Below are 26,076 nucleotides of genomic sequence, written 5' to 3' on the forward strand. Positions count from 1 at the left end.
GCAGTAATGACGGGAGATTAACTGAATAGACTTCCGTATTCCAGGATGCCCAGCCAGCAAGGAAGAATGTCCCCAGTTCAAAACCTTGACTCTAAGATGGGAAGGCACAAAAGACTTCCCCAGAGGAAGCTGTTGCAGGCCGACTGGCGAAACCGGAATCAAACGCTCAGGGGACACAATATGCCGAGGGGAGGAGTCCTGGTTCACCACATCAGAGGCCCTAGAGAGAGCATCAGCTTTGAGATGCTGTCCGCAAATGGATAAGGAAATTAAATTTGGAAAAGAAAAGAGACCATCTGGTCTGACGAGGGTTGTGCGGACTGTAAATACAGGAGATTTTTATGGTCCGTGTAAATATCAAAAGGATGATGAGATTCTTCCAGTAAGTGACACCATTCCACTAGGGCGAGCTTAATGGCCAATAGTTTACAGTCTCCAATAGTATAGTTCTGCTCGGCTGGCGAAAACGTTTTGGAAAAGAATCCGTAAGTCACCGTTTTGCCCCTAATAGTCTTCTGGGTCAGGATCGCACCGACACCCACACACGAGGCATCCACCTCGAAAAAGAAAGTTTTTTCAGGAATGGGTCTTGACAGAACAGGTGAGGAGGCAAACGCTGATTTCAACCGGGAGAAGGCTACTTCAGCCTCAGGAGGCCAGGATTTGGGGTAACAGGTCTTCTTGGTAAGTGCTACAATTGGAGCAACCAACATGGAGAAGTGTGGTCTGAATTGTTGATAGTTGGCAAATCCAATGAAGCGCTGTATAGCCCGCAGGCCGGTAGGTCGTGGCCAGTTACAAACAGAAGACAACTTGTCTGGATCCATCTGGAGGCCTTGGTTAGAAACTATAAAGCCAAGAAACGTCAGACTAGTCTTCTCAAAGAGGCATTTCTCGAGTTTGGCGTAAAGATGATTGCTCTGAAGGCGTTGCAGAACCTGGCGCACATGAGTGTGATGGACCTCCAAGTTAGGCGAGAAGATCAGGATGTCATCCAAATACACCATGACACAAGTGTAAAGGAGATCCCGGAAGATGTCATTGACGAACTCCTGGAAAACGGACAGGGCATTACAGAGACCAAAGGGCATCTCTAAGTATTCAAAATGCCCGTCACAGGTATTGAAGGCCATCTTCCATTCGTCTCCTTTCCGGATTATGATCAGATTGTATGCTACTCGTAAATCCAGCTTGGGGAAGACCTTGGCACCCTGCAGGCAGTCAAAAAGTTCTGAAATCAGAGGTAGAGGGTACCGATTTTTGATCGCGATAATCAATACATGGGCAAAGTGACCCATCCTTCTTCTCCACAAAGAAGAATCCAGCACCAGCAGGAGAAGAGGATTTCCGGATGAATCCTTTCTGAAGATTCTCCTTGATATATTCCGCCATGGCTTGTGTTTCAGGAACTTACAAGGGATAAATTCTTCCACGTGGAGGTGTAGTACCAGGCAGAAGGTCGATCATAGGGACGGTGTGGAGGAAGACTGTCAGCTTGTTTTTCGCAGAACACATCTGCAACATCTGCTTTGGCGAGACATCTCCTGCTGAGTTAAGTGGACCCGATCCACCTGCATAGGTTCTTCGGCTGATGGCAGCATTGGAGGTTGTGGCGAGCGTTGGAACACCAGAGTGTTCGACCAGGACAGGTTCACGTTCTTGGCAGAGTTCCTCCTGCCTCTTGGCAAAGCGCACATCAATGTGGGTGGCCAACAGAATAAGCTCACTCAGAGAAGGAGGGTCTCGAGCGGCCAAAGCATCCTTGACTCTGCTGGTTGGTCCCTTTTTAAAAGGGACACATAGAGTCATCCCAGTCCAGCTCTAAAGCTAGGGTTGGGAACTGGACCGCGTAATTGCCAACAGAAGAATCCCCTTGACAGAGGTTCAGAAGCACAGTTTCGGCTCTTTGAAGATGCTGTGGAACAATGACAGGAAGGCTTGCAAATTGGTTGTCACCGGATCGCTTCTATCCCAAAGAGGAGTAGCCCAGGCCAGGGCCTTCCCGGAGAGAAGACTGACCACCGGTACTGGTACACGTTATGGCCAAAACCAGTAAGGAAGCGCTTTCTCAATGCCTAGTATGCACAAAGATCTGTCAGGGAACAAGGGGAAGTGCTGACACTTATAGAGTCAGCGACTGGCAAGCACCAGTTACCGGTGTGCTTGCCCTTTAAGCAGGTACGCGCACGCCCGCTGTCAGAGAGAAAGGAAGTGCCAGGAGCGCAGCAGGTGAGTATACAGTGGCTGGCTGAGTGCATCTGCAGCCCGGCATGCGGGCCGCAGCACTGCCCATCCCGGAGACGGTAAAGGGGAATGGGCTAGGAGTGCACCTGCAGCCAGCACGTCGGGCTGCCCCACAATTCGTAACAGGGGGTATACATTTTTCGACCTTACTACCACCTCCAGAGGCCAAAGGGGGGGAATGGAGGTGGAAAGGTGAGAAATGAATACCCCTTTAAACGAGCTGTAAATATGACTCCACACCGGATCACAGTAAAAGATCCATATTTTATTGTGGAAATAAAATGATTAATAGAACAGTGCATTTTGAAGCATTGACCTTCTTTGTCAGCTTCAGGCATCTACTTTTGCCTGTTTACCCATTTCCTTCTTTTGAGAGTCCCAAACCTGCATTACTACCACAACATTACACAGGGGCCTTTATTAGGCCCCCAACTGCCATGACAACCCACTGGCATCCATAAATGCATTCTTGGGATGCCAGGCCCCCTCCCTTTACTAAACTTCTTATATGCCAAGGTTGAGAGACTGGGGTTAGAGTTAGCTGTGATCCTGGCCATTGCAGCAGGGTGTGAGCTGACTGATAAGGGTTCTAGGTACATGCAGACATTTCCATAAATTTATATTATCCAAACTGTATGCCTAAGGAGTGTGCTTTAGGGAAATATCTGGCTAGTAAATATTATCACCCCATTTTTTTAAACTGTGTTGAAAAGCACTGTTGACTACAGGGTAGCCTAAAAAAATATATACTGCATACGAAATAAAGGGGTTATCCAGGAAAAAATTTTTTTTTATATATATATCAACTGGCTCCAGAAAGTTAAACAGATTTGTAAATTACTTCTATTAAAAAATCTTAATCCTTTCAGTACTTATGAGATGCTGAAGTTGAGTCGTTCTTTTCTGTCTAAGTGCTCTCTGATGACACATGTCTCGGGAGCTGTCCAGAGTAGAAGCAAATTCCCATAGCAAACCTATTCTGCTCTGTGCAGTTCCTGAGACAAGCAGAGATGTCAGCAGAGAGCACTGTTTCCAGACATATAAGAACAACTCAACTTCAGCAGCTGATAATTATTGGAAGGATTAAGATTTTTTTAATAGAAGTAATTTACAAATCTGTTTAACTTTCTGGAGCCAGTTGATCTAAAAAAAAGTTTTTTCTTGGAATACCCCTTTAATGGCAGACGTACACAATGACGTACACAACTATATAGCATACATGTGCACACATTTAAGGCATATGTTTGATGGGATATTTCAAGCATGCATATCTGATATAATGTCAGAATGCAGTGTGAACGATGCAGTTTGTATCTAGACCCAACCTATTCTTTATTTTTACATTGCTATCCAGATTTAAGAGTGTACTCCACCAAAATACATATTTCCTGGATTGCTTTGCTAGTTAATCTGTGGTTTACCCTTGCATCCTCTCTTCATTTTGATGAAGCATTCATGAGATTTGCAATGCTCACATGCCAATTATTCTCGGAATTTATACTTTCAATTATAATTTCATCAAAGTGTGACAACTGTTCACTGAACGAAATGCCTTGCAAGCTGATGGAATATAAAACCTGTGAACCTCTCCATCTTATTTTATTATTCTTATATATCAAGAGAAATGGCTGATTAGGATGGCCACAAATGATCCTGATATCTGGATTATGGAGCAAGATGCTAGAGATGGAGAAATGCACTTTGGGTGTTTAGTATGTGCTATACATATTTTTATTTCTTCCTCAAAAAAAAAAAAAATTAAACTGTGCTGTCATTAAGAAATAAGACCATTGTGGCTGTTGTTATTAATGGCAAAAGCATTAAGCAGACTATTACAGTGCATTCAGACCCTTTCACTTTTTGTTATGTTGCAGCCTTGAACTAAAGTAAAATCAAACTGTAAAAAAAAAACCTCCCCTCATGATTCTGCGCTCAGTAACCCATAATGATAGTGAAAACAGAATGTTAGAAATCTTTGCTAATTCATTGAAAAAGAAAAACGAAAATATATCATTGACATAAGTATCCAAATCCTTTACTTAGTATTTAGTTGAGGAACATTTGGCAGCGATTACAGCCTCCAGTCTTCACATGGTTTGCATACCTGGATTTGGGGATTTTCTGCATATCCTTTCAGGTTCTGTGAGGCTGCATAGGGAACCATCAGTGGACAATCATTTTCATGTTTAGTTGGATACAAGTCAGGGCTCTGGCTGGGCCACTCAAGAACATTCACAGAGTTGTCCCTGAGCCATTCCTGTGTTGTCTTGACTGTGTGCTTTGGGTCATTGTCTTGTTGAAAGGTGACTCTTTGGCCCAGAGCACTCTGGATCAGGTTTTCATTAAGAATATCTCATTCTTTCCCTGATTCTGACCAGTGTCCATGTTCCGGACGCTAAAAAAAAAAACCCACGGCATGAATATTTGTTTCATCAGGCCACCTTCTTTCTCACAGTCTGAGCCCTTTAGATTATTTTTTTTGTAAACTTAAGATTGGTTTTCATTTGTCTCTTATTGGGGAGAAGCTTCTTTCTGACCACTCTGCATTGAAGCACAGATTAGTGGACTTATGCAGTGCTGGATGACCTTCTACTATCTGCACACAGGATCTTTGGGTTGGGTTCTCGATCATCTCCTATTTGTTCCAAACTTTTACCATTAGGGATTATGGAGGCCGTTGTTCCCACTCTTGGGAGTTTTAACTGCACAATCTTATCTCTATAGACAGTTCTTTCCTGACTTGGTTTTACATCTGATCTGCATTGTCAGGTGTTAGACATTATATATAAAGGGTGTGTGTTTTCCCAAATCATGTCCAAGATGATCAAAAGAAATACCGGCCACCAGAGCTTACAATTTTTCAGTACAATTTTGAGGTGGTTGAAAGCCTAAAACTGCCAAAGTGGAGGAATAACACAGTTTGCATAACTTTAATATATAGTGTCACGGCTACACCATTTATGTAATTTCTGGAAGTTGTGTAAACTGCATTCCTTGGAAGTTAATGGGATTTACATAAATTGCCAAACTCAATCACTCTGGTATTTTTTGGCTTCCTGACTACCTCCAGGGGCTGCAAAGAGGCTGTAGGGGGCCAAGAAGTCAAAAACTGTGAGATGGATGTACCCCTTTAACTGTAAATATCACTCCACTTTGGATCACAGTAACAGATTCATACTTTATTGTGGAAATAAAATTATTAACAGAACAACACTTTTCGAAGCATCAATCTTCTTCGCCAGGTTCAGGCAGCTACTATTGACAGTATATCCTTATTTCCTTCTTTTGAAGGAAGTCCCAAGCATACTCCAGGGCATTCTTGTTGTGCCAATGGGCTAACAGGAACCCCTTGTTCTACTAAACTTCATAGATGCCAAGGTTGAATGACTGGGTCAGGGTTACCACAGGTGACTCCCATCGAGGTGTACAAACATCTCAAAGATGATCAAGAGAAACAAGAGGCCCCCAGAGCTAAATTTCGGACTTCATAGTATAAAGTTTGGGAGGTAAAGGTGATAAACTGAATTTAACGTGAATTATAATGCACAGTGGTCAAATAGAACACAATACCTAAAATAGCTGTTTTTTAACCTCCCCCCAAAAATGTATAAACTTTTTTGAATACAATAGATGTACCCTAAAATTGTTTATAAAAATACAACTCCACCTGCAGAAAATAAACCCTAATACAGCTATCTCAGTTGGCATATAAAATAATGTTTCTTAAATGGCTTAGGTAAACCTATGATGCTCTTTAGTTCACAAAAATGCTCAAAATTTCATATAGTTTTATTACACTTTATAGGTGAAAAAAGACAATCTATGTTTAAGAATATTCACACAGGACACAACTGTATTTTTCTGTGTACAGAGCTACAATACAGAAACCATAGGCCCTGCGGGGTCCTTCTGTGCCCTTGAGTGTTTTTCATTTTCTGCTAAAATCATATGGAATCTGAAAGGAAAAAACTACTTTGCTGTGTTTTATCAGCTGCCATATTCCCTAGAATCCTTGCTATATGTCTGTAATAGAGTGCCGTATGGTGTCAAAATATGGCAGTAAGTAGAGGCAGCGACTCAATGTGCTTCTGTACAGGCTCTGTGTACACACATTTCTGCCAAGTCTTACTTAAATAACACCAACATATTCCATGGTGCTTTACAATCAGACAATTATAAATTAGCTAAGTCATTTCAAAATGATACTTTTTGGGTGAATAGAAATATGTGTTAACCAACAGTAAGAAAAGCCTACAGTTTGTTTCAAAAGTTGTGCATTATTGAGCTGAATAACTAATATGAAACACCCAGCAAGTTCAGCATGCTCCGTTTCACTCCTTTGAAGCACATTTCTATGCAGAAGGTTGTGCTTCACTGACTGAACAAGCAGTTACAGACAGCTTGCCAGATGCGCTTTTCACAAATACACAGGTCTTTCCTGAGTAGCTAAAGTTCAACCATCGTGAAGTGGAAATGGTTTTCTTCTATGTGGCTAGATTACTATCAGAGATGGGCCAGTATGGGATATTCCCTGCTCCACACCAATATGAGCATTACATTGCCATAAATTTCAATAGGAGCAGTGTCACAACAGCATATAGATATCAAAATCACAGAGAAGATCTGAAAGGCATCACATTTCATCACAATGAATATCACAACCTCAGAAAGAGTGCCTGACATTATGAATCCCCCTTCATTATCCCCATCATGACAACCCCTCCCCTGCCTTCATTTTTGTTATATTACATTTTTCTACCTTAATATTTTCCTTTATCTTCGGCTCACTCACAGTGAGCTCCGGCGCTCCTGAGGGGACGTTCCTAGTCAGGTGTAATGTCATCTGAAGCCCTGTTAGGTAGAACTTCCACTCGGGAGCGCAGCATAGAAGAGGCAGTCAATCGTGGCTCCTCAATTTTCTCCTCTCTGCATATGTAACACAGAGAGGAGGGAGATTGGGGCATCCTGCGATGCTGCTGCACACATCACTCACTCTCGCCTGCTTGATTGACAGGCAGGAAGCGAGTGCTGTGCAGAGCTCAGGACCTACCTGCAGCATCAAAAGGAGACATGGAATGTGGACAAGACCGTAGGGGAGACCCCTAGTGTCCGAAACCTCACGTCCAAAAAAAAAAAAGGATTTATTTTTGAATGACTAAATAAATTAGAGAGTTGTTTGTCTTGAAAAGGGGATTATCCTATCAAAAATAAATGTTAATGACAGTGCCCATTTAATTGTAGTGATCAGAGATGGTTCAGCTTTCAGTCCCTCCACCGATGTGGTATTCACCAATATGGTGTCTTCCTGTTAAAGGTGAACATTTCCTAATGTTCACAATGAGCAAAAAAAGCTGCCACAAAACAAGGTTTTCCTGATCATATCAAAGTGACTGTGTGCCTTCAGACAACTTATTTTCATATATCTTATATTAGGATTTGTTCCTGTTTTTTTTTTTTTTTTTTATAAACATGGGTCGCATCTACTCAGACACATGGAGGAACTACAGGGATGCTCATTGTAAACAATACATGGCACAGAAAATGTAGCATTGGCAGCTAACATTAACATTTTACTTCTCTCTTATGCCCAGCTGACCAGGTAGAGGAGGGTAAGAGTCTATGCAATCAGCTGTTGGCAGCGAGGTCTGAAATGTGAAGTGTTGTTTCCCCAGCTAGACAATCCTTTTAATCATACAAATAACTCATAAACTAGATTTATGCAAGTTATTGCTATGTACCACTGCACCGAGTAAATGTTTTATATACAGTAATGTATATGCAATCATCTGAACATTAGCAAGAAGTCAAAAAAATTGAATGATTTATATAGGGAATGGGATGCATGTTGTATAATATACTAGATACTGTATCTACGCCAATCAGCCATAATATTAAATCCACCTGCTTAATATTTAGTAGACCGTGAAAGACCCCTAAAGCTGTCCTTTGCTATCTAGCACCAATATGGTAACAGCAAATTCGCTAAGTCCTGTAAGTTGAAAGTGGAGACCTTAATAGTTTAACCCCTTAAGGACACATGACGTTCTCATACGTCTCCATTTCCGAGTTCCGTATGAGAACGTCATGTGTTTTACCGGCCCCCCGCAACCATCTGGAGCGGAGCCGGTGCCCGATGCCTGCTGAAATCGTTCAGCAGGCATCGGGGCATATCGCCCAGGGGGGTCATTATGACCCCCCATGTCGGCGATGGCCGCAGATCGCTGGACAATTCAGTCCAGCGATCTGCGGCGGATTCCGGGTCAATCGGGTCTCCAGTGACCCGGTGACCCGGAATTATTGGCTGATCGGGGCTGTCTCCAGAGCCAGCAGGGGTGAGGTGGCACTGGTGCCACCTCACGATCGCCCTGATTCGTCGGCCGGATTACCGGCCGACCAATCAGGGCGCCTGCTGCGGGTGTCACTCCCGCAACCCACTCCGCCCCTCTTCCGGAGGACGTGAGCGGGTGCGGGACGTGCCCCACCCGGTGCTGGGGACCCCGATCCCCGGCGTCCCTGTTGGGATCGGGGCCCCAGGAGCAGCGGCGGCGGCGACGACGAGGGACTGACCTGTGCGGCGAGGATCGTTAGAGGTGAGTGACAGCCTCCTGCTGCAAAAAGGGCATGCTGGGAGCTGTAGTTATGCAACAGCAGGAGGCAGACCACCACAACTCCCAGCATTCCCTTATGGGCATGCTGGGACTTGTAGTTTTGCAACAGCTGGAGGCACATTCTTTCTATGGAAAAGTGTACCTTCAGCTGTTGTATAACTACAACTCCCAGCTTGCACAATCAGCTAAAGTGCATGCTGGGAGTTGTAGTGGTGCATCTGGTGGTTGCATAACTACAACTCCCAGCATGCCCGTTGGCTGTCGGTGACTGCTGAGAGTTGTAGTTTTGCAACAGCTGAAGGCACACTGAGTTAAGTAGTAAACCAGTGTGTCTCCAGCTGTTGCATAACTACAATCCCCAGCATCCCCAGCCAAAGTAGTATGCCTCCAGCTGTTGCATAACTACAACACCCAGCATGCCCTCCCGCTGTCCGTACATGCTGGGGGTTGTAGCTTTTGCAACAGCTGAAGGCACACTGGTTGCAAAACACTGAGTTTGTTACCAAACTCGGTGTTTCACAACCAGTGTGCCTCCAGCTGTTGCAAAACTACAACTCCCAGCATGCACTGATAGACCGTACATGCTGAGAGTTGTAGTTTTGCAACAGCTGGATGTTCCCCCCCCCAATGTGAATGTACAGGGTACACTCACATGGGCGGAGGATTACAGTAAGTATCCGGCTGCAAGTTTGAGGTGCGGCAAAATTTCTGCCGCAGCTCAAACTGCCAGCGAGAAACTACTGTGAACCCCCGCCCGTGCGACTGTACCCTAAAAACACTACACTACACTAACACACAATAAAATAAAAAGTAAAAAACACTACGTATACACATACCCCTACACAGCCCCCCTCCCCAATAAAAATGAAAAACGTCTGGTACGCCACTGTTTCCAAAACAGAGCCTCCAGCGGTTGCAAAACTACAACTCCCAGCATGCACTGATAGACCGTACATGCTGGGAGTTGTAGTTTTGCAACAGCTGGATGTCCCCCCCCCCCCCAATGTGAACGTACAGGGTACACTCACATGGGCGGATGGGCGGAGGATTACAGTAAGTATCCGGCTGCAAGTTTGAACTGCGTCAAATTTTCTGCCGCAGCTCAAACTGCCAGCGAGAAACTACTGTGAACCCCTGCCTGTGTGCCTGTACCCTAAAAACACTACACTAACACAAAATAAAAAGTAAAAAACACTACATATACACATACCCCTATACAACCCCCCTCCCCAATAAAAATGAAAAACGTCTGGTACGCCACTGTTTCCAAAACGGAGCCTCCAGCTGTTGCAAAACAACTACTCCCAGTATTGCCAGATAGCCGTTGACTGTCTAGGCATGCTGGGAGTTTTACAACAGCTGGAGGCACCCTGTTTGGGAATCACTGGCGTAGAATACCCCTATGTCCACCCCTATGCAAGTCCCTAATTTAGGCCTCAAATGCGCATGGCGCTCTCACTTTGGAGCCCTGTCGTATTTCAAGGCAACAGTTTAGGGCCACATATGGGGTATCGCCGTACTCTGGAGACATTGCCTAACAAATTTTGGGGGGTATTTTCTGCTATTACCCTTTTAAAAAATGTCAAATTTTTGGGAAAACAAGCATTTTAGGTAAAAAAAATATATATTTTTTTACATATGCAAAAGTCGTGAAACACCTGTAGGGTATTAAGGTTCAAATTACCCCTTGTTACGTTCCCCGAGGGGTCTAGTTTCCAAAATGGTATGCCATGTGTTTTTTTTTTGCTGTCCTGGCACCATAGGGGCTTCCTAAATGCGGCATGCCCCCAGAGCAAAATTCGCTTTCAAAAAGCCAAATGTGACTCCTTCTCTTCTGAGACCTGTAGTGCGCCAGCAGAGCACTTTTCACCCCCATATGGGGTGTTTTCTGAATCGGGAGAAATTGGGCTTCAAATTTTGGGGGGTATTTTCCGCTATTACCCTTTTTAAAAATGTAAACATTTTGGGAAAACAAGCATTTTAGGTTAAAAAAAAATATTTTTTTTTTACATATGCAAAAGTCGTGAATCACCTGTAGGGTATTAAGGTTCACTTTACCCCTTGTTACGTTCCCTGAGGGGTCTAGTTTCCAAAATGGTATGCCATGTGTTTTTTTTTTGCTGTCCTGGCACCATAGGGGCTTCCTAAATGCAGCATGCCCCCCAAAAACCATTTGTCGCTCCTTCCCTTCTGAGCCCTCTACTGCGCCCGCCGAACAATTAACATAGACATATGAGGTATGTGCTTACTCGAGAGAAATTGGGTTTCAAATACAAGTAAAAATTTTCTCTTTTTACCCCTTGCAAAAATTCAAAAATTGGGTCTACAAGAACATGCGAGTGTAAAAAATGAAGATTTTGAACTTTCTCCTTCACTTTGCTGCTATTCCTGTGAAACACCTAAAGGGTTAATACACTTACTGAATGTCATTTTGAATACTTTGGGGGGTGTAGTTTTTATAATGGGGTCTTTTATGGGGTATTTCTAATATTTAGACCATTCAAATCCACTTCAAAACTGAACTGGTCCCTGAAAAATAGTGAGTTTGAAAATTTTGTGAAAAATTTCAAAATTGCTGCTGAACTTTGAAGCCCTCTGGTGTCTTCCAAAAGTAAAAACTCATAAATTTTATGATGCAAACATAAAGTAGACATATTGTATATGTGAACCCAAAAAAAATATATTTTGAATATCCATTTTCCTTACAAGCAGAGAGCTTCAAAGTTAGAAAAATGCAAAATTTTCATTTTTTTCATCAAATTTTGGGATTTTTCACCAAGAAAGGATGCAAGTTACCATAAAATTTTACCACTAAGTTAAAGTAGAATATGTCACGAAAAAAGAATCTCGGAATCAGAATGATGACTAAAAGCATTCCAGAGTTATTAATGTTTAAAGTGACAGTGGTCAGAATTGCAAAAAACGCTCCGGTCCTTAAGGTGTAAAATGGCCTGGTCCTTAAGGGGTTAAACTTATTTTGCTTGCATTTCCCATATATGCTCGATTAAAATGAGATCTGGATAATTTGGCAGGGAACATGATCCTGCTGAAATAGAGCATTGCCATTAGGAAATACTGCTGCCATGAATAGGTAGACATGGTTAGCAGCAATGTTTAGGTTGGTGGCACATGTCAAAGTAAAAACCTCATGAATGTCGGGACCCAAAGTTTACCAGCAGAACGTATTATACTGCTTTCTTCTGCTCAATTTTTTCCTATAGTGTATCATGTGCCATCTCCTTCCCAGCCATCAACATGGTTTAAAAGAAAACAGGATTTATCAGACCAGACCACCTTCCATGGTCCAGTTTTAATGCTTATGTACCTATTTAAGTGCTTTCAGCAGTGAATAGGGGTAAGCACAGGCTACTCAGTCCTATAGGCAAAAAGTTGAGATGCAATGTGTGTTTCTTACAATTTTCTATTATAGTCAGCACGTTCACTAACTCTTTTCAGCAATTTGTTCAACAGTAGCTTTTCTATGGGATCCGATCGCTCCTCATGTGCACCAGTTAGACAAGGGTGCCCAGGATCAAATCTCCAGTTCTCAGATTGTCCTTTTTTAAACCTTATTTTGATAGATATTAACCACTGAACACCAAGAACATCCCAAACTCACTGACCCAGTTATACACCCGTCACAACTTTGTCCTCCGATTTCCTGATGCAAGATTTAACTTCTAGAAACAGCCGTTGACTTGCTTCTTAACCCCTTAAGGACTCAGGGTTTTTCCGTTTTTGCACTTTCGTTTTTTCCTCCTTACCTTTTAAAAATCATAACCCTTTCAATTTTCCACCTAAAAATCCATATTATGGCTTATTTTTTGCGTCGCCAATTCTACTTTGCAGTGACATTAGTCATTTTACCCAAAAATGCACAGCGAAACGGAAAAAAAAATCATTGTGCGACAAAATCGAAAAAAAAAACGCCATTTTGTAACTTTTGGGGGCTTCCGTTTCTACGCAGTGCATATTTCGGTAAAAATTACACCTTATCATTATTCTGTAGGTCCATACAGTTAAAATGATACCCTACTTATATAGGTTTGATTTTGTCGCACTTCTGGAAAAAATCATAACTACATGCAGGAAAATTTATACGTTTAAAAATGTCATCTTCTGACCCCTATAACTTTTTTATTTTTCCACGTACGGGGTGGTATGAGGACTCATTTTTTGCGCCGTGATCTGAAGTTTTTATTGGTATGATTTTTGTTTTGATCTGACTTTTTGATCACTTTTTATTAATTTTTTTATGTTATAAAAAGTTACCAACATACGCTTTTTTGGACTTTGGAATTTTTTTGCGCGTACGCCATTGACCATACGGCTTAATTAATGATATATTTTTATAGTTCGGACATTTACGCACGTGGCGATACCACATATGTTTATTTATTTATTTTTTTACACTGTTTTATTTTTTTTATGGGAAAAGGGGGGTGATTCAAACTTTTATTAGGGAAGGGGTTAAATGACCTTTATTAACACTTTTTTTTACTTTTTTTTTGCAGTGTTATAGCTCCCATAGGGACCTATAACACTGCACACACTGATCTCTCATGCTGATCACAGGCGTGTATTAACACGCCTGTGATCAGCATTATCGGCGCTTGACTGCTCCTGCCTGGATCTCAGGCACGGAGCAGTCATTCGTCGATCGGACACCGAGGAGGCAGGTAAGAGCCCTCCCGGTGTCCGATCAGCTGTTCGGGACACCGCGATTTCACCGCGGCGGTCCCGAACAGCCCGACTGAGCAGCGGGGATATTTTCAGTTTCACTTTAGAAGCGGCGGTCAGCTTTGACCGCCACTTCTAAAGGGTTAATACCGCACATCGCCGCGATCGGCGATGTGTGGTATTAGCCGCGGGTCCCGGCCGTTGATTAGCGCCGGGACCCACGCGATATGATGCGGGATCGCGGCGCGATCCCGCTTCATATCGCGGGAGCCGGCGCAGGACGTAAATATACGTCCTGCGTCGTTAAAGGGGTACTCTGGTGGAAAACTTTTTTTTTTTTTTTTTAAATGAACTGGTGCCAGAAAGTTGAACAGATTTGTAAATTACTTCTATTAAAAAATCTTAATCCTTTCAGTACTTTTTAGCAGCTGTTTGCTACAGAGGAAAATCTTTATTTTTTTAATTTATTTTTTTGTGTTGTCCACAGGGCTCTCTGCTGACACCTGATGCCCGTGTCAGGAACTGTCCAGAGCAGGAGAAAATCCCCATAGCAAACCTTTGCTACTCTGGACAGTTCCTGACATGGACAGAGGTGTCAGCAGAGAGCACTGTGGACAACACAAAAAAGAAATTCAAAAAGTAAAGAATATCCTCTGTAGCATACAGCTGCTAAAAAGTACTAAAATAATTAAGATTTTTTAATAGAAGTAGTTTACAAATCTGTTTAACTTTCTGGCACCAGGTAATAAAAAAAAAAAAAAAGTTTTCCACTGAGTACCCCTTTAACCCCTTAAGGACCCAGCCAATTTTCACTGTAGGACACGGCCATTTTTTGCACATCTGACCACTGTCACTTTAAACATTAATAACTCTGGGAAGCTTTTACCTTTCATTCTGATTCTGAGATTGTTTCTTTCGTGACATATTCTACTTTATGTTAGTGGTAAAATGTTGTCGATACTTTCATCATTTCTTGGTGAAAAATTCAAAAATTTGATGAAAATTGAAAATTTGAAAATGTTGCATTTTTTTTAAACTTTGAAGCTCTCTGCTTATAAGGAAAATGAATATTCCAAATAAATTATATATTGATTCACATATACAATATGTCTACTTTATGTTTCCATCATAAAGTTTACATGTTTTTACTTTTGGAAGACATCAGAGGGCTTCAAAGTATAGCAGCAATTTTCCAATTTTTCACAAAATTTTCAAAATCAAAAATTTTCAGGGACCAGTTCTGTTTTAAAGTGGATTTGAAGGGCATTCTTATTAGAAATACCCCACAAATGACCCCATTATAAAAACTGCACCCCTCAAAGTATTCAAAATGACTTTCAAAAGGTTTGTTAACCCTTTAGGTGTTTCACAGGAATAGCAGCAAATTGAAGGAGAAAATTCAAAACCTTCATTTTTTTACACTCGCATGTTCTTGTAGACCCAGTTATTGAATTTTTACAAGGGGTAAAAGGAGATAAATCTTCCTAAAATGTGTAACCCAATTTCTCTCGAGTAAGAAAATACCATATGTGTATGTCAAGTGTTTGGCGGGCGCAGTAGAAGGCTCAAAAGGGAAGGAGCGACAGTGGGATTTTGGAGAGTGAGTTTTTCTGAAATGGTTTTTGGGGGGCATGTCACATTTATGAAGCCCCTATGGTGCCAGAACAGCCAAAAAAAAAAAAAACCACGTGGCATACTATTTTGGAAACTACACCCCTCAAGGCACGTAACAAGGGGTCCAGTGAGCCTTAACACCCCACAGGTGTTTGACGACTTTTCATTAAAGTTGGATGTGAAAATGATTATTTATTTTTTTTCACTAAAATGCTAGTTTTCCCTCAAATTATTTTTTTTTACAAGGGATAATAGGACAAAATGACCCCCAAAATTTGTAACCCCATGTAAGGACGTAAAATGCTTTGCGGGCAAACTACAATGCTCAGAAGAGAAGGAGTGCCATTGAGCTTTTGGGAAAAAAATTGTTTGGAACGTAAGTCAGGGGCCATGTGCGTTTACAAAGCCCCCCGTGGTGCCAGAACAGTGGACCCCCCCCCCCACATGTGACCCTATTTTGGAAACTACACTCCTCACAGAATTTAATAAGGGGTGCAGTGAGTATTTACACCCCACTGGCGTTTGACAGATCTTTGGAACAGTGGGCTGTGCAAATGAAAAATTAAATTTTTCATTTTCACGGACCACTGTTCCAAAAATCTGCCAGACTCCTGTGGGGCGTAAATGCTCACTGTACCCCTTATTACATTACGTGAGGGGTGTAGTTTCCAAAATGGGGTCACATGTGTGTATTTATTTTTTTGCGTTTATGTCAGAACCGCTGTAAAATCGGCCACTCCTGTGCAAATCACCAATTTAGGCCTCAAATGTACATAGTGCGCTCTCACTCCTGAGCCTTGTTGTGTGCCCACAGAGCATTTTACATCGACATATGGGGTATTTCCGTACTCAGGAGAAATTGTGTTACAAATTTTGGGGGTCTTTTTTTCCTTTTAACGCTTGTGAAAATAAAAAGTAAAGGGCAACACCAGCATGTTAGTGTAATTTTTTTTTTTTTTACACTAACAAGCTGGTGTAGACCCCAACTTTTCCTTTTCTTAAGGGCTAAAAGGAGAAAAATCCCCCCAAAATGTGTAGTGCAATCTCTCCCGAGTACGGAGATACCCCATATGTGGCCCTAGACTCTTTCCTTGAAATACGACAGGGCTCCGAAGTGACAGAGCTCCATGCGCATTTGAGGACTAAATTAGGGATTGCAGAGGGGTGGACATAAGGGTATTCTACGCCAGTGATTCCCAAACAGGGTGCCTCCAGCTGTTGCAAAATTCCCAGCATGCCTGGACAGTCAGTGGCTGTCCGGAAATGCTGGGAGTTGTTGTTTTGCAACAGCTGGAGGCTCTGTTTTGGAAACACTGCCATACAATATGTTTTTCATTTTTATTGGGGGGGACAGTGTAAGGGGTGTATATGTAGTGTTTTACCCTTTATTATGTGTTAGTGTAGTGTAGTGTTTTTAGGGTACATTCGCACTGGCGTGAGTTTCCCGCTAGGAGTTTGCGCTGCGTTGAAAAATTTGCCGCAGCCCAAACTTGAAGCAGGAAACTTACTGTAAGCCTGCCCATGTGAATGTACCCTGTACGTTCAGATGGGGGGAGCAAACCTCCAGCTGTTTCAAAACTACAACTCCCAGCATGTACTGACAGACCGTGCATGCTGGGAGTTGTACTTTTGCAACAGCTGGAGACACACTGGTTGGAAAACCTTCAGTTAGGTTCTGTTACCTAACTCAATATTTTCCAACCAGTGTGCCTCCAGCTGTTGCAAAACTACAACTCCCAGCATGTACTGATCGCCGAAGGGCATGCTGGGAGATGTAGTTATGCAAAATCTGGAGGTACGCAACTACAACTCCCAGCATGCCAAGACAGCTGTTTGCTGTTTGGACATGCTGGGATTTGCAGTTTTGCAACATCTGGAGGGCTACAGTTTTAGAGAACTCCGCAAGGTTATCTCCAAACTGTGCTCCTCCAGCTGTTGCAAAACTACAAATTCCAGCATGCCCTGACAGCAAACAGTTGTTTGGGCATGCTAGGAGTTGTAGTTTTGCAAGATCTGGAGGGCTACAGTTTAGGGACCACTATATAGTCATCTCAAACTGTAGCCCTCCAGCTGTTGCAAAACTACAACTCCCAGCATGCTCAAACAGCTGTCTGGGCATGCTGGGAGTTGTAGTTTTGCAACCTCTGGAGGGCTACAGTTAGAGACCACTGTATAATGGTCTCAAACTGTACCCTCCAGATGTTGCTAAGCAACTCACCGGCTTCCGTCGGATCCAGCCGCACGTCATCGCCGCCCGTCGATCTCCGTCGCCCGCAGCCTCCGTCGCCCGTATCGGTAAGTGGATCTTCGGCGCCGGTCCCCATCGTTTCCCCGTCCTACCCTCCTATTGTGGGTGGGCAGGACAGGGGAAACGAAAGTTAACCCCCCCGATCTGCTATTGATGGTCGCGTCTAGACCACCAATAGCAGGGATAGGAGGGGTGGCACCCCTGCCACCTCACTGCTATGCCTTCAGGGGGATCGTGGGTGTCTTAGACAACCGCGATCCCCCTCATATTCCGGGTCACCGGGTCACTATAGACCCGTAATGACCCAGAATCGCGCAAATCGCAAGTGTGAATTCACTTGCGATTTGCCGCGATCGCCGACATGGGGGGTCTGATGACCCCCCTGGGCGTTTGCACGGGATGCCTGCTGAATGATTTCAGCAGGCGTCCCGGTCCGATCCCCACGCGGCAGGGGCCGGAAATCTCCATGAGGTACGCGTACGTCATGGGTCCTTAAGTACCAGGGTGTCATGACGTACACGTACGTCAAGGGCCCTTAAGGGGTTAATATACCCTACTCTTTATAGGTACCATTGTCACAAGATACACAGACAAGGCAAAATTTAATCTAGTCATCAGGAAAAAATGGAACATCTGCAGGGGAGCTTCTTCAAGTGAATAACTCTATTATGTTTAGAAAGAAAGGCTTTATTACAATATTGCTACACATTCCAGAATTTCAAGGCCGTATTTGGCTCAATGCCAGGCATATGACTTACAGGTAGTTCATTAATTATAAGTTGATGCATGATAGAGTGGTTCCGGGTTAGTCATAGCAGTGAATGATCTGGAAAGGAAAGGATTAAAACAGTTGCATACAACTAAACAATAAAATTATATCAGTAAATCTCAGAATAAATATCAAAATAAAATACATAATCATAAAAAAGAATCAGGTACAAAGACAAAAATATAGTAAAAAGGGAACAAAAGATATCAAAACAAAGAGAAGCAATTTACTCATACCCTGCTGTTTATAAAAACCCATAAAGTGGCATAACAATATAATTAGGGATGAGCGAATCGAATGTGACGAATCCAAATTCATAATGAATTTCAGTAAAAATTTGATTTCCAACGAATGCGAATATCTCAGCGATTCTATCGTGCGAATCACTTCATTAAACTCCATTTAGTGCGGTCCAGACGCCAGGGCATCTAAAATGGCGGATCCACATGTGAGGACATGGAGCAAGGGATCCTGGGAAGGTGGGAAGAAGGGTAGGCAGAATGACCCTGAATCACATGCAGTATGCAGCCTATCAGCAGCCACTCACCCCTGTGATGGCACAGCCCTATATACCCGTCAGCCATCTTGCGGCCAATCACTTCAGCCTTCCACTGCAGAGAGATAGACAGGGACAGATAGCGCTGTGTGTTGCACAGAAAAGCTTTTTCCAGCAGCGATTCACCTCCTAGTCAAGAACAGCAGCGATTCAGCTCAAACAGCTCAAGCACAAATCCTGCCTAGAAGCACCGATAGGGAAGATTGAGAGAGAAAATGCAATTTTGGGTGTGGTACACAGCGACTGTGTGCTGCAGCACTGATGTGTACTGTTGGTGTTCTGCACAAATACTTTTTTAAGCGTACTGTAGCGCATTTTTCTGCCTCTATAAGTGCATAGCACATACGTACATCTAAGTGGTGTACTATTTTGTTCCTTTTAAAGTCTCAAGGGCCTAGATACCGTGAAAGGCCAGGCAAAAGTACTCACCAGCTAGTGTACACAAATACTTTTTAAAGCGTACTGTAGCACATTTTTCTCCCTTCATAAGTGCATAGCACATACGTACATCTAAGTGGTGTACTATTTTGTTCCTGTTAAAGTCTCAAGGGCCTAGATACTGTGAATGGTCAGGCAAAAGTACCAGGAAGTGCACGAAGTAGCTGTGCTGATACTGGGAGGCCTGCAACTCCTGCTGACACTCGCCCCTAGTCTGCTGCGACCTCTGCCTGCGCCTGATGAATTTAGGCACAGGCATAGGTTGCAGCAGACTAGGGGTGAGTGGCAGCAGGAGTCGCAGGCCTCCCAGTATCAGCTAGCAGTCATGTCTCGACCAGCAACCCATCTGCCATCCTCGATTGGTTAACATGATCATCCACTTCATCTGACATCTGATACCCCCAGTCAACAGTCAGTGGGTTCCTCAGACACAACCCTCAGTTGGCATGGCCCGGGAGCAGTCCCTGCCCTCCCATTGCCTCTGTCCTATGCTGTTCCCTCCCCTACAGAAGTATCTTATGCTGTGGGTTACGCTCCACTATTCAGTGAGGATGATCTAATAGAAGGACAGTCAGCAGCTACTGCCCAGCCAAGAAGTAGAGGAGACATCTGCTGCATCTTCCACTAGATGGGCAAGTAGTGATGAGGAGAGTGATGTGGGAGGTTGTGTTGCCATTGTTCAGGGTCCTGAAGCAGACACTGTTGAGGAACCTGAGGAGGACATCAGTGACGTGCAGACGCTTGTTGATGATAATGAAGCCGATCGCAATTGTGAGCCCCTGAGGCAGCAGCTGAGCCAGCAAGGTGGTAGCATGCACTTGCACAAATGGCACGATACATGCTCAGTTGCTTGCATAGTGACCGCCGAATTGTCACCATTCGACAGCGGGATGACTTCTTCACCTTATTGGACCCTCGCTTCCGGCAAAAAATGGGAGCCTTTTTTACACCCACTGAGAGGGAGGACAAACTGACCTACTACAGAGACATTCTACGTTGTCAGTTGGCCGATGCCTATGGGCGCCAACGTCCATCCTCTCGCATGTCTGACTCGGGGGGGCATCTGCGCTCACCTTCCACTGCCATGGCTGCTGAGGAGGGGTGGGTGGCAAGAGCAGTACCAGCTCCATCAGCAGCAGCCTGAGTCTACAGTCGCTGATGAGTAGCTTTCATCACCTGCATAGTGAAGCAACTCATCAGCAACTCATCACTGGAGCAGAACCTGAACCAGCAGGTGATGGCATATCTTGGCATGCCCATGCCAACGCACCTTGAAGATCCGCTGGACTTCTGGTCAGCCAAACTTGGTTTGTGGCTGGAACTAGCAGAGTTTGCCCTGGAAAAGCTGTCCTGCCCGGCCAGTAGTGTGCCATCAGAGTGGGTGTTTAGTGCGGCGGGGGCCATAGTCGCCCCAAGGAGAACTCCTCTGTCAATGAAAAATGTGGAGAGAATGAATCAGGCATGGATCAGCCAGGATTTCCACCCACCAATGCCTGATAAATCAGAGAAGATTGACCATGGTGCCACATCAACACTTCACAAATATGGATAGTGCAAAACAGATTTAACGCGCTTCTCCCCAGTTCCAAACATTCCTCAGCATCAGACCTTTTTTCACCCACCTTTGTCACTGGGTACTGGTATGGCCACTCACCGCACCACTCTGTCACCGGGTCACTTTCACCAGGTCACTTTCAGGACTCCTGATGCTGCTGCTGCCACCTCCAGGCGGTCTCATTCAACAACCATATGTTCTCATCATGCTGCCCCAAACTCCAGGTTGTGTCATTCAGCCACCATATGGTCTCCTCATGCTGCCGCAAACTCCAGGCTGTGTCGTTCAGCCACTATATGGTCTCCTCATGCTGCCGCAAACTCCAGGCTGTGTCGTTCAGCCACTATATGGTCTCCTCATGCAGCCACAAACTCCAGGTTGTGTCATTCAGCCACCATATTGTCTCCTCATGCTGCCGCCACCTCCAGGCTGTGTCATTCAGCCACCATATGTTCTCCTCATGCTGCTGCAAAATCCGTGCTGTGTCATTCAGTCACTATATGGTCTTCTCATGCTGCTTGTTCGTTACTTAAAATGTTTTAAGGTAGCACTAGCTACCATAAATCTTCAATTTAAATTTGAAAATTCATCTTTTTATCTTAGGGATCGTGAAGCCCTATGGTCTCTTCATACTGCCGCCAACTCCAGGCTGTGTCATTCAGCCACTATATGGTCTCCTCATGCTGCTGGGACATTACCTAAACATTTTTATGGTCGCACTATCTACCATAAATCTTCAATTTAAATTTGAAAATTCATCTTTTTATCTTAAGGATTGTGAGGCCCTATGATCTCCTCCTCATGCTGCCAACAACTCCAGGCCGTGTCATTCAGAAACTACATGGTCTCCTCATGCTGCCGCCAGCTCCAGGCTGTGTCATTCAGCCACTATATGGTCTCCTCATGCTGCTGGGACATTATCTAAGCATTTTTATGGTAGCACTAGCATAAATCTTCAATTTAAATTTGAAAATTCATCTTTTTATCTTAGGGATTGGGAGGCCCTATTGTCTCCTCATGCTGCCGCCAACTCCAGCCTGTGTCATTCAGCCCCTTTATGGACTCCTCTTACTGCCGCCAATTCCAGGCTGTGTCATTCTGCAAGATTATGGTCTCCTCATGCTGCTGCCATCTCTAGGCTCTGTCATTGTGCCCCATGTGACTCCTTGTTGGATTTGGTCTTTTGGAACCACACATGTTATTATTAAATCTTAAATTTTAATTTAAAAAAATCGATAGAGTGATAATACTGAACCATAACTGATTAAATGAAACATTCGCACCTTCACAGTCGAGGGGGCGCAGAGAGGCAGGGGCTGGAACAGGGGGTATCTCCCCTGGTGGAGGACCGCCAGATCGATGCTCACCAGAATGGGTACTCAAATTTTTTTAATAAATTCAAATAAAATAAAATAAAAATTACATAAAATTTTTTTTTATTCTCTTCAATTTTGATGTCTTATAATCTCCCTGCTGCCACATCCAGACCCTCTGCAGCAGTGATTCTAATAGCAATGCCTGTAATATCAGTATTGTAATAACAGTATTATTTCTCTAACACAACACACTCCCTATGCGTGTTAGGACAAGGGAAAGTGTTCTACACCCCTATTGAGGCTATATGGTCCTCATGCTTCCGCCACCTCCACGCTGTGTCATTCAGCCACTATATGTTCTCCTCATGCTGCCACCACCTCCGCGCTGTGTCATTCAGCCACTATATGGTCTCCTCATACTGATGCCACCTCCAGGCTCTGTCATTGTGCCGCTCTGCGACAGTGATTCTAATAGCGATGCCTCTGATCTGCATGTCATACTGAAAAACACTATTATTTCACTAACCCAGCACACACCCTATGCATGTTACAGCAAGGCAAAGCGTTCTACAACCCTATTGAGGCTCTCGGTAGGCCAGAAATTTTTCAAAAAATTTGCTCATGTCTAAATACCTGCACAATAAGTCAGCAGTGGCCTTACTAAGGAGAATGACATATAGATCACAACAGTGTTATTGTATCAATATGTAAACCATGGGTAATGTACAAGAATAGCTACAAGGTGTAAAATGCGTATTTGGTACTGCAATCGCTTCAGCCGGGAGTATTACATGAATGATAGTAAGAACCTCTACCACAAATGGCCATCCCAGAGTGAATTACAGAAAGGAAACTACCAAAACATTAAAGACTGATGAAAACAGGGAAAACCTAGAGTGTTAACCCCTTAAGGACTCAGGGTTTTTCAGTTTTTGCACTTTCGTTTTTTCCTCCTTACCTTTTAAAAATCATAACCCTTTCAATTTTCCACCTAAAAATCCATATTATGGCTTATTTTTTGCGTCACCAATTCTAATTTGCAGTGACATTAGTCATTTTACCCAAAAATTCACGGCAAAACGGAAAAAAAAATCATTGTGCGACAAAATTGAAGAAAAAACACCATTTTGTAAATTTTGGGGCTTCCGTTTCTACGCAGTGCATATTTCGGTAAAAATGACACCTTATCATTATTCTGTAGGTCCATACGGTTAAAATGATACCCTACTTATATAGGTTTGATTTTGTCGTACTTCTGGAAAAAATCATAACTACATGCAGGAAAATGTATACGTTTAAAAATGTAATCTTCTGACCCCTATAACTTTTTTATTTTTCCACTTACAGGTGGTATGAGGACTCATTTTATTGCACTGTGATCTGAAGTTTTTATCGGTATTATTTTTGTTTTGATCGGACTTTTTGATCACTTTTTATTCATTTTTTAATGGTATAAAAGGTGACCAAAAATACGCTTTTTTCGACTTTGGAATTTTTTTGCGCGTACGCCATTGACTGTGCGGTTTAATTAATTATATATTTTTATAGTTCGGACATTTACGCACGCGGCGATACCACATATGTTTATTAATTTTTTTCGTTTACACTGTTTTATTTTTTTTATGGGAAAAGGGGGGTGATTCAAACTTTTATTAGGGAAGGGGTTAAATGACCTTTATTAACACTTTTTTTTTACTTTTTTTTGCAATGTTATAGGTCCCATAGGGACCTATAACACTGCACACACTGATCTCTCATGCTGATCACTGGCATGTATTAACACGCCTGTGATCAGTGTTATCGGCGCTTGACTGCTCCAGCCTGGATCTCAGGCACGGAGCAGTCATTTGTCGATCGGACACCGAGGAGGCAGGTAAGGGCCCTCCTGGTGTCCTGTAAGCTGTTCGGGACGCTGGTATTTCACCGGAGGGGTCCCAAACAGCCCGACTGAGCAGCCGGGATACTTTCACTTCAGACGCGGCGGGGACACCGCGTGACCCCGCGGCATATGGCGGGAGCTGGCGGAGGACGTAAATATACGTCCTGCGGCGTTAAAGGGTTAAAGGGGTACTCCGCAGCTCAGCATTTGGAACAAACTGTTAGGAATGCTGGAGCCCGCGCCGGGAGCTCATGATGTCATAGCTGAGCATGATGCTGAGCAGTGGAGTACCCCTTTAAGTATATAACTCAGAGCAAATAACCAGACTCACCAGACCAACCTTACCACTGGACAGAGTTGCCCCATCACCAACAAGGGGTAATATATTAACATGGATAAAAAGTGTCATAAGATAATCAATGCTACTTCACTTGTCATTTGTTTTAATGTTATGGCATGTGTACACCTAATTTGTGATCAATCTGTTAAAATAGAGATTCTTAAAATTGAAGTGCCTGACTATATATGAAATTATCAGAAGGGAAACTGACAGGCTGTTCACAGGCACTAAACCCAATGGACTGAGTTATAATGTGGGTAAACAACAGTAAAGCCATGAGTCACTTACAGAAATTGGTGTCGTAGTTGCAAAGTTATGGCCCCCGTTATGGCCCCCGCTTCTGTGCACAATGGAGGCAGGGAGTCGGCGTGCCAAGCTTCCCTGCCTCCTCTGTATGCTGTGCAATGCTAGCCTCTGAAATGAATGTTCAATTTTCTTCACTCATGTCCTAGTGACATAAGAGCCTGCAAGTGCTGCTCTTCCAGGTATAGTGAGGGAGTGTTTTCTGTGCTATGTTGCTATAGGCTCTCACATAACTATGATGTGAGAGTAAAGAAAATTGAATATCCATATCAGGGGCGGGCATTACATAGCATTTAGAGGAGGCAAGGAAGCTTAGGAAGCCAACTCCCTGCATCCGTTGTGCTCAAAAAGCTTTAGCAAAAGAGCAATGGAGAGCCATAACTTTGCAACGACTGGACCGATTTATGCAAGTGAGCAGCCTACCAGTTCCCTTTAAATACTAGTACAGCAGCACAATTTACTCTGAGTCCATGCCCATGAGCATAACCCTTCATATTGAGGCGCTTTGTGGATTCATAATAGTGTTGCCCATCTTATTGATTCTGGGAAACCGCAGGGACCACATTGCCATTAACATGCAGTATTTTCTGCTAAATGTCCTTTTTTAATTGTTTCCAGACAACAGAATGAACATTAAGACAATAGGGATGTGATATTGTAATATAAACTTCAGCAGAGATCAGGTATGATGGTTCAGATGCTTTATTAATATTATTCTTCATTATGCAAATTATGGCAGATTGCCATGAAAAGTTCCTTATTCCTTCTCTTTTGATATTGTATACCTCCTTATAAAATTGTGAAATATACATTCTCATTCTAGGAAATCCTCCTGATTGTTCTTCAAACCATGTGATACATTTTAAAAGAAAACTCCACCTTTTTATAAATCCCTTCTTGTGCATATAAAAAAATCTGCTGTTGCTATTGAGCTACTTAAGCAGTCACAGTGTTACCAATATGCAGAGAACACCATTAAGATCAATAACGTTCCTGTACACATTACAAGCACGATAACTGCTAAGGAATTGGTACTGCTGGCGGGCAACACAACAGCCTCCACAAGCCATCTACTGACAGCAGAATACTGTGACTGATACCTGTATTCTACTGACAGCACCTGCAGGGCTGCATAATGGAACTTTATTTTCTCACAGCCCTGCAGGTTTATTATCAGAATTGCTTGTAAAGCAAATGATTCCAATAAAAACTGTGATGTCCCAGTACGGGATATGTATCTCACAGTCCTATCAGCTTGAGTTCCTGCATGTCCCCAGGGCTCACCTGCATTGTACCCCCTATAATCTATATAATTGTATATTATGTGTAAAGGACCTTTGATATGGTCACATGGTTATTAATCACATGACAATGGTTGTCCCATAAAATCACATGTTTTGTTACCCAGAGAGCACATGGTGATCAGATGACCCGCAGCTAGCCTATGGGCTCCTTGCTTAGCCCCCCTTTATAAGAGGGGGAGGTACTACAATCACTCTCTTAGATCCTGTGGTCAAGTCCAGTCC

General features: G+C 43.3%; 1 long non-coding RNA gene across 1 annotated transcript in view; it reads left to right on the forward strand.

The window, feature by feature from the left end:
* The window catches only part of LOC130356182 (uncharacterized), a 69,624-nt gene extending 44,401 nt beyond the window's left edge, over window positions 1–25,223 (forward strand). Inside the window, exon 4 of the long non-coding RNA XR_008888806.1 lies at window positions 25,169–25,223. This is a non-coding gene — a long non-coding RNA (uncharacterized LOC130356182). The remainder of the gene's footprint in view (window positions 1–25,168) is intronic.
* Window positions 25,224–26,076: the final 853 nt, after the last annotated feature.

This window comes from Hyla sarda, chromosome 2 (genome assembly GCF_029499605.1).
Source record: "Hyla sarda isolate aHylSar1 chromosome 2, aHylSar1.hap1, whole genome shotgun sequence".
In the NCBI taxonomy this organism is placed as follows: domain Eukaryota; kingdom Metazoa; phylum Chordata; class Amphibia; order Anura; family Hylidae; genus Hyla; species Hyla sarda.